Here is a 7,395-nt window from a genome sequence, read left to right on the forward strand (position 1 = left end):
GGGTGGAGGGTCATTACTGGGGTTTCCACAACTATGGTGCAGACTCCAGGGGATCCCCCTCGATACGAGTTTTGTGTCATGAGTGTTGGTGGTGATTTCATGGGTTAGTGTTCTAGCCCTAGTGAGGTTGCATCTCATTTCATCTTGTGTTTCTTTGTAGGTAGAGGTAAATTCAACAGTTGCTTCAGGTGTGCCCCCTTGTTGCTAACATTCTTCCTAAGAAACATATGAATTGTAGGAGAGGGGGTTGGGGTAATAATTCAAGGATAATAAAGAGAAAGGTTGTTATCTCAAGATTCGACTACCACATATTTCAATGCAGTGTCACCAAAAACAAGGAGGGAAATATGCAAATTGGAAACTCAAGTTGGGATGGAGAGGCAATCCCACTCTGATTCAAAAATCATGGAGGATATGTCTACATGGATTCCTGAACTTGGACACAACAGGGGAAGGAAGAAGTAATACTTGAACTATGTGGCCTTGCATTGACAAATGAAAACTCTGTTGGGGTTAGTTCTGAAGGATAAACAGGTCGAGAGGTACAATGCCTTTGCCACTTTGAAAGACCTTAAGAGAATTCTTGTTTGGATATAATTAATGCACAACTTGCCCATGTAAAGGGGCACATTCAGTGTGAATTTGATAACGTTGAACCTCTAAATCCTCTAGGATCGAGTGTTAAAGCTCATGCTATTATACCTTCATCAGAATCTAAATGATTTGTTCTATTTGTTAGTTTATTAGCCTTTTTTTGTTTAGCTTTGGGTCAGCCCATTCATAAGGGCTTTTTTGTTCTATGATGTAAACTAGACTTAGTGGTATTTTGAGTTTTGAGATTTTTGTGAACATGGAATATGTAGAGAGGTTCTGGTCTGTTAAATCCATGGTAGTTAGAATGAGGATTAGTAAATTCCTTAGATGGATAGTTGATACAACAATGTAATCCCAATTTTTTGATAATATAAAATATTAATTCACAAAAAGAAAAAAGAAAAATTGTACATTATTTCAAATATGAGTTCATGGTATTCTCGGGAATATCAATAGCTACCTAAAACATCAAATGTAGCTAATACTATTAATTTGGCAGCTCAGTTACAAATTCCAACCTTGGGACGAGATTCCTATTTTCGAGAGGACAAATTTTGACTATTGAAGCGCTCAATTTGGATAAGTGAAAGTGTATTTTTGAATTAAAATCCCGCATGTGCATGTTTGATCAGGTCAACCCTAAAAGAAAATCGGACACCGTTGAAAGGCTATAAATACAAGTGTCCTCAACCTCATTTGGACATCATCACGAGACATTCTTCTATTCTCTTTCTTGGTTTTGGCTCGCACAGGTCTGAGGCGCGTCTACGGAGAATTGATTCACACGAAGGAGAAATTATAGGGTCCAAAGCTTGTGCACATTCTTAGGGTTTAGGGATCTCAACTACAGGCTTTACAAAGGAAAATTTTGACTGTAGTCGTAGGCTTGCAAGCTGAGGGGAGTAACTAGAAGCTCCTAATCACATGCATGACTCTTCCTCCATCTGACTGGAAACTAGTGTTTGGTTTTTCAGTTGACCACACATTTCACTTGTTAACTGTAGGGTTCGACAGTTGACCGCAAACAATGACATTTGATTACAGGCCTCTGAATCAGGGTTTTCAGTATTAACATTGTTGGGTTCATTTCATGGATATTATTTAGTTGTTTTTTGTTGGATAGGTTTATGGTTGAAGATATGGATTATTGTACTCTCGTTTTCTAAATCATTCAATGACAATCTAATAAGAACAATAATTTGAAAGATTTTTCCCCAAAGTGTGTTTTTCCCTGGTCTCCAACCAATCCTGGTGTCCCTATGTGTGAATGTTTTCTTCTATTGTTCCTTTATGTTCTATTGCATGATAATGATATTGTTCTTTCTACATAGTTGCATATGTTGTTGAATAATGGTGTAAATAGGAATAATGTAATGATGTTATGGGGTGAATCTAATATGGGAACAATGAAATGCAATTATGAAAGAAAAGAACAATATAGCCCTAAGAAAAATTAACATGGTATCAAAGATGGCTTGAAGAAAAGTCATTGAATATCACCCTTATGAAGACACCATTGATGGAAGCAAGAGAAGATGGTGGAGAACTAAAATAATACTAGGGTTTGAAGGTAACCCTAAGAAATTTGTGTATTATGGTTTGATGGATATTATGAGGTTAGGGTTTGGAAGAAACCTTGTTTTATGGAAAATCTTTGAGATATACAATCTAGAGACCCTAGTATGATCAATGTAAATATGTTCAAGAACTTGTGACAAATTTATTGAAGCCCTAGATGGGATAGTCTCTATCAGACCTAGTTGCTGATGAAGTTGGTAAATATATTGAAGGCAACAATGTTATATAGTCAATGGATAGTCATGGATCTTTAAGGCTAGTTCAAGAAGGAGATGACACATCTCATTGAAGATATGTACTTTTTGATTTATGGTGCTCCTTGATGTCCTTACTTTTTTTTAGACTTATTGATCTAATTATTGTTTTGATAATTACTTATACTTCCTGCATGTTTATAAGAGTATTTGGATACCTCTAACTTATTGATAAGATGTGATAAGTGGATCCTTCTTCAAGATCATCTAAGATACAAGAAAATATGGCTAGTGCAGGAAGAGAAGAGTTATAGGTACCCATGACAAAGAAGTTGACAAAGTGCTCCCGCTACCATTGTCAAATAAGAAGTTGCACAGGTATCTGAATACTACAAGGGATGTATGGTGTATTGTTTCAAATAAAATATTGGATGTCAAGGTAAATCCCTAAGGTATGGTGAGGATATTACTTCACAAATGGCTCATGCATGCATATGAAAGTAAGTTTGATTTATGGTATTTATGATGAGATGGTGCACTTGGTATTGGACAAGTATCTTACATTCTAGTGATCCAGGTGGATGTTGGTGGCCACCCACCTATCCCATTTGGACCCCCACAACTGTCTCTTTTAGTTTTTTCAGTTTCCTAAATTGTAGCACAATTTACTATTTTTAGCAGTTTTTCGGGTCCTAAACTTCCGGAGCCGTTTTGAGGCCCTAAACGACTTTTTTTGGGAAATCCAGGGGCAACATGGGTAACATGGGTCCATGGACCCATGTTGCCCTTCCCAAAGTGGTAGTGCTTGAATAGATCTTTTGAACGAGCTATTGTACACGTCAAACGGAGATTGTATGCCAAAGTTACGACCCCGAGAAATTGATGTACCAATTTACCCAAACGGGGCCCACAATTTGGCATTTCATCTTCTAGGGTTAAGTTTCTGGATGTGAAGGGTTTTCCATTGTTTATCAACAATAAATAGGCCTTCAAGCCTCATTGTAAGACAGTTCAGAGGCATGTAGCGCCACATCTCTTCTCAGAGATAAGCTACCATCACACTAGCTATTTTATTTCCATTTCTGTTGTAAGCATATTTCAGTATTTTACAGTAATGAAATGAAGTATTATTTCCGCTGCATCTTTGTGTATATGGTTATATCTGTAATTTATTGTGTTCCTGTTTAAATCCGGATCATCTAGTCATGGCAAATCTACATTGATTTTTGATATATTGGTATACTTGATATTTAGCATGCATATTTCATTATAGACATCATGGATTTCATATGGAATGCTAGCTCATTAATTCTTATATATGGTAGCTTGATACAATTGATAATGCTTGTGATAAGCATGACAACCTTGATGATATAAGTGTAACAATAAGATTGATATTCAAGATCTTCTTGTTGACCTTGTTTAGCTTGGTAATTATGACATGTGGTAAAATTGGATTCCCTGACTTGATGGTTAATGATAAATAAGAGATGAAGTGATCATAATCCTTGAAGTATGATAATGCACTTGTTAGTTTCCCTAATCATATGACTCTAACCCTTGATGAAAGTTTGATTTGATGATGATGTAGCTAACGCTGACATGTTATGTGATCCAGGTGGCTCCAAAGACACACATAGGACAAAGAGGGCTTATGAAAGCTCAAAAATCAAAGTCTTTGGATTATGCTTGAACTAGGACCACAGCTTAGATCTTGTCATCCTGATCACAGCGGTGTGAACGGTTCGTCAATCCGAGTCTGGATGAGGAAGATAGAGGCAGTCAAAGTTGGGTTGACTTTTGATGACTGGGCAGGTTTAACGAGGACACATTTTGCACTTTTTCGGCAGAAGGAAGTCGGCCAACTCTGACCATATTTCGAGCGAAATCGTGGCCTAATGCTTAAAAACGAATTTTAAAAAAATGCATATTGTTTTTTTTTAACGAAAAAAAATATATATATAAAAAAAGGGGGTGGGGGCCACCAACCCCGCCGCCCCCTCTGCACATAACCGTACATAACATATAATGGTGGAGGGGCGGGCCACGAGCCCTGGCCCCTCCCATGGAACCACCACCACACTAAAATTTATTAAGGGTGGGCTGGCCCTTGGGGCGCAGACCCAACTCTCCACCTCACCACACCCAACTAATGTGACGGAGGGAGGTACGGTGGGCTAGCCGTTAGGGCGTGGACCCAGCCCTCCACCTCACCACACCTAACTAATGCGACGAAGGGAGGTACAGTGGGTAGGCTTCCCAAGGCAGCCCCGACCCAACCCATTTGATTTGAAAAAAAAAAATTATTTGATGTGTAAAAAAGGAGGAGGCGGGGTTTGATCGCCCGACCTCCTCCCTATTAAACAGATCCTTAACCAACTCCCCCAACGGCCTCATTGAGTAATCCACCCACAAATTAATATTTAAACCTCATTTGCACGTAGTTTGGGGCAGATGGAGGAACCAGGAGCGAGCACATATTTCGAGGCGGAGGCGGTACATGCAGTTCGAGGTAGCATTTTGCAGGAGGGCCCAATTTTCACTTTGTCAAATTTTGACAAATTTTATATGGTTTTAGCACTTCTCGATGCCACGAACGCAATGGTGTTGTCCGTTTCTCCATCAGAGTTTTTCATTTTTCAGTCATTTTTTCAGTATGTAGGTGGAACCATGACCGCTGTAGAAACAAGGCACGAAACCATGATCCTTGAAATTTTCCCGAGGAGGTAATTTTTCTCCATGTCGGAATATAGTCAAATTTACAGTCGTTTTTCATGGTTTTCCACAGGGATCGCAATGGCGAGGTTAGATTCGCCTTGTGAGTTGCAGATTTCCAGTCCACCCATGGAGTAGAATCTTTGAGGAATCTAGGGGGAATCTAAAATATTCCTTGAGCCCCAGATTCTCAATTTCTTCGAATTTAGAAATTTGATAGTCGATTTTGCACTATTCGACACCACAAATATGATGGTGTGTTCATATTTTTCATTTGATCATTCTATTTTTCAGCCACTTTTCTAAGTGGAATGCAGGTGTCAGCATTCATGTGCGAGCAACCATTTTCATGCAATTCGATGTCGTGAGATCGATGGCACGAACAACTTCAGCAGTTTGACATCCTCTTCTTCAGATTGGCCCTGGATGTGAGGTATATGCAATGTATTTATGTACTTCTTTTGCTATGCACTGTGCTGCATAGATCCCTATTTGATACTTGATGTGGGATCTTGTTTCTTACTCGTTTTCATGATTCCTGCTTGATGTGATGCGGAATCATCTGTGTGATGTACTTGTTGTCATGATTCGTCATGTTGTGTTTTGAGATCCCTTTGTTGTATGTTGATGGGATACTCATGTTGTCGTCATGTATGTTTGCATTGAGATCCCTTTTATGCCATGTTGGCGGGATGTTGATCATGCATGAGTTTGTGTCATACTGATAGGAGTCTTTTGACTGAGAGTTCCTGTAGTGGTACATCCCTTGGAGCCACTCCTACGTAAGGGAATTTTCCTTGTATGATAGCGACATCACCTCTATGTACATCATCACTATTGACAACACTTAATGCAGTGGCCTACACCATCTTGACACCGGGGCCCGGAGACGTAGTCCCTCTTGGATGAACTCCATTATCAACGGCTTATTTTTTTATGTTGTTGGTGATTACCATGTTCCTCTTCTTTACAGCATGCACATGTATTCATTTATGTTTCTTTTTAAAAATGCAATTTAACACATCATGAAATTAAAAGGTCTTGGAAGGGTCCTTCTTCACACCCAGACCTAGATCAAGTGGTATCGGAGTGGTCTTTGCGTGTATGTGAATTGCAAGCGTTAACAATGGGACGTGCAACGATAAAGGATGAAAAAGCGATGTACGAGACCATGCTCAGAATTTCCAAAAGAGTGGAGATAATGTATGAAACTCTATAGAAAGAGACAGAGGAAAAGGAGCGATTGCAGCTTTAGTTGCAAGTCACGGAAGAGGCCCTGGAAGGCCTGAAGCACAACAACCAGAATCTTCAAACAGAGAACGCTAAATTGATGATGCGTCTATAAGAAGAGAAACAAGAGAAACATAGTTTGCTATGAAAACTGCAAGCAAATGACGAGGCCTTGGAAAAGTTGCAGTGTGACCCATGTGAGGTAAAAAGTAGTTCTTTGAATTCATGTATGTGTCCTGATGATGATTTCACTGTTTTTGAAAATCATACCACAAGAATTGGCTCCAAACTGTTGAAGAGAATGGGATATGAAGGAAAATTCTTGGGCGTTAATGGCCAAGGCATTGTCAACCCCATCAAAGTAGAAGAATTACTCTGTCAAGCAGGACTTGGGTATGTCAAAAAGGAAGTTGGCGAATGCGCCGCGACAACTAGCGAACCACCAACAACAGATGATGAGCAACCTCATCAGTTCTTTCCAAATCGACAAAGGAGGTAAAAGATGTTGATTTCCTTTCAGTTTCATCGTCGCATAGTATGATTTCTGTTGGAGATTTGGAGATCCCAATCACAGTAACAAACATGAGGCTCCTTACAAGGACGAGGCACGAGGAGGAAAAACAACTTGGTGTCAATAACCAAGGCATAACTCGACCATTGGAGATTGTGCAGAGACCTCAATTTGCAAGCTCGAGATAAACCAAAGGAGAATGCTCGAAGGTGTCAGATTCCTCCGAGACATCATCGAAATCGTCGAGGAAAGAGAATGATGGGAACACATCCCCATCATCCCATGGCAGTTCCCATCGCAAGGAAAGAGCTGAGGCAAGCTCTCATTGCCATACTTAAACCAGAGATGGCAAGGAAAGGTATAACCACTTTCGACATTCAAATGTTCATTTCAATTGTAATCATGTTGTTAATGGTGAACTTAAAACATGGCATCGAAAGACATGTACCTTTTGTGGATTACATAACCATACATTTTCTAAGCATTGGAAAAGAATGGGAGCACACAAAAGGATGAGGCGTGAAAGACCCTCTCAACAGTAGGTAAAGAAACATGTTAAGCAGGTCTGGAGGA

This window comes from Pinus tabuliformis, chromosome 6 (genome assembly GCF_031772625.1).
Source record: "Pinus tabuliformis cultivar Carrire ecotype Pingquan chromosome 6, CPIR1, whole genome shotgun sequence".
Lineage (NCBI taxonomy): Eukaryota > Viridiplantae > Streptophyta > Pinopsida > Pinales > Pinaceae > Pinus > Pinus tabuliformis.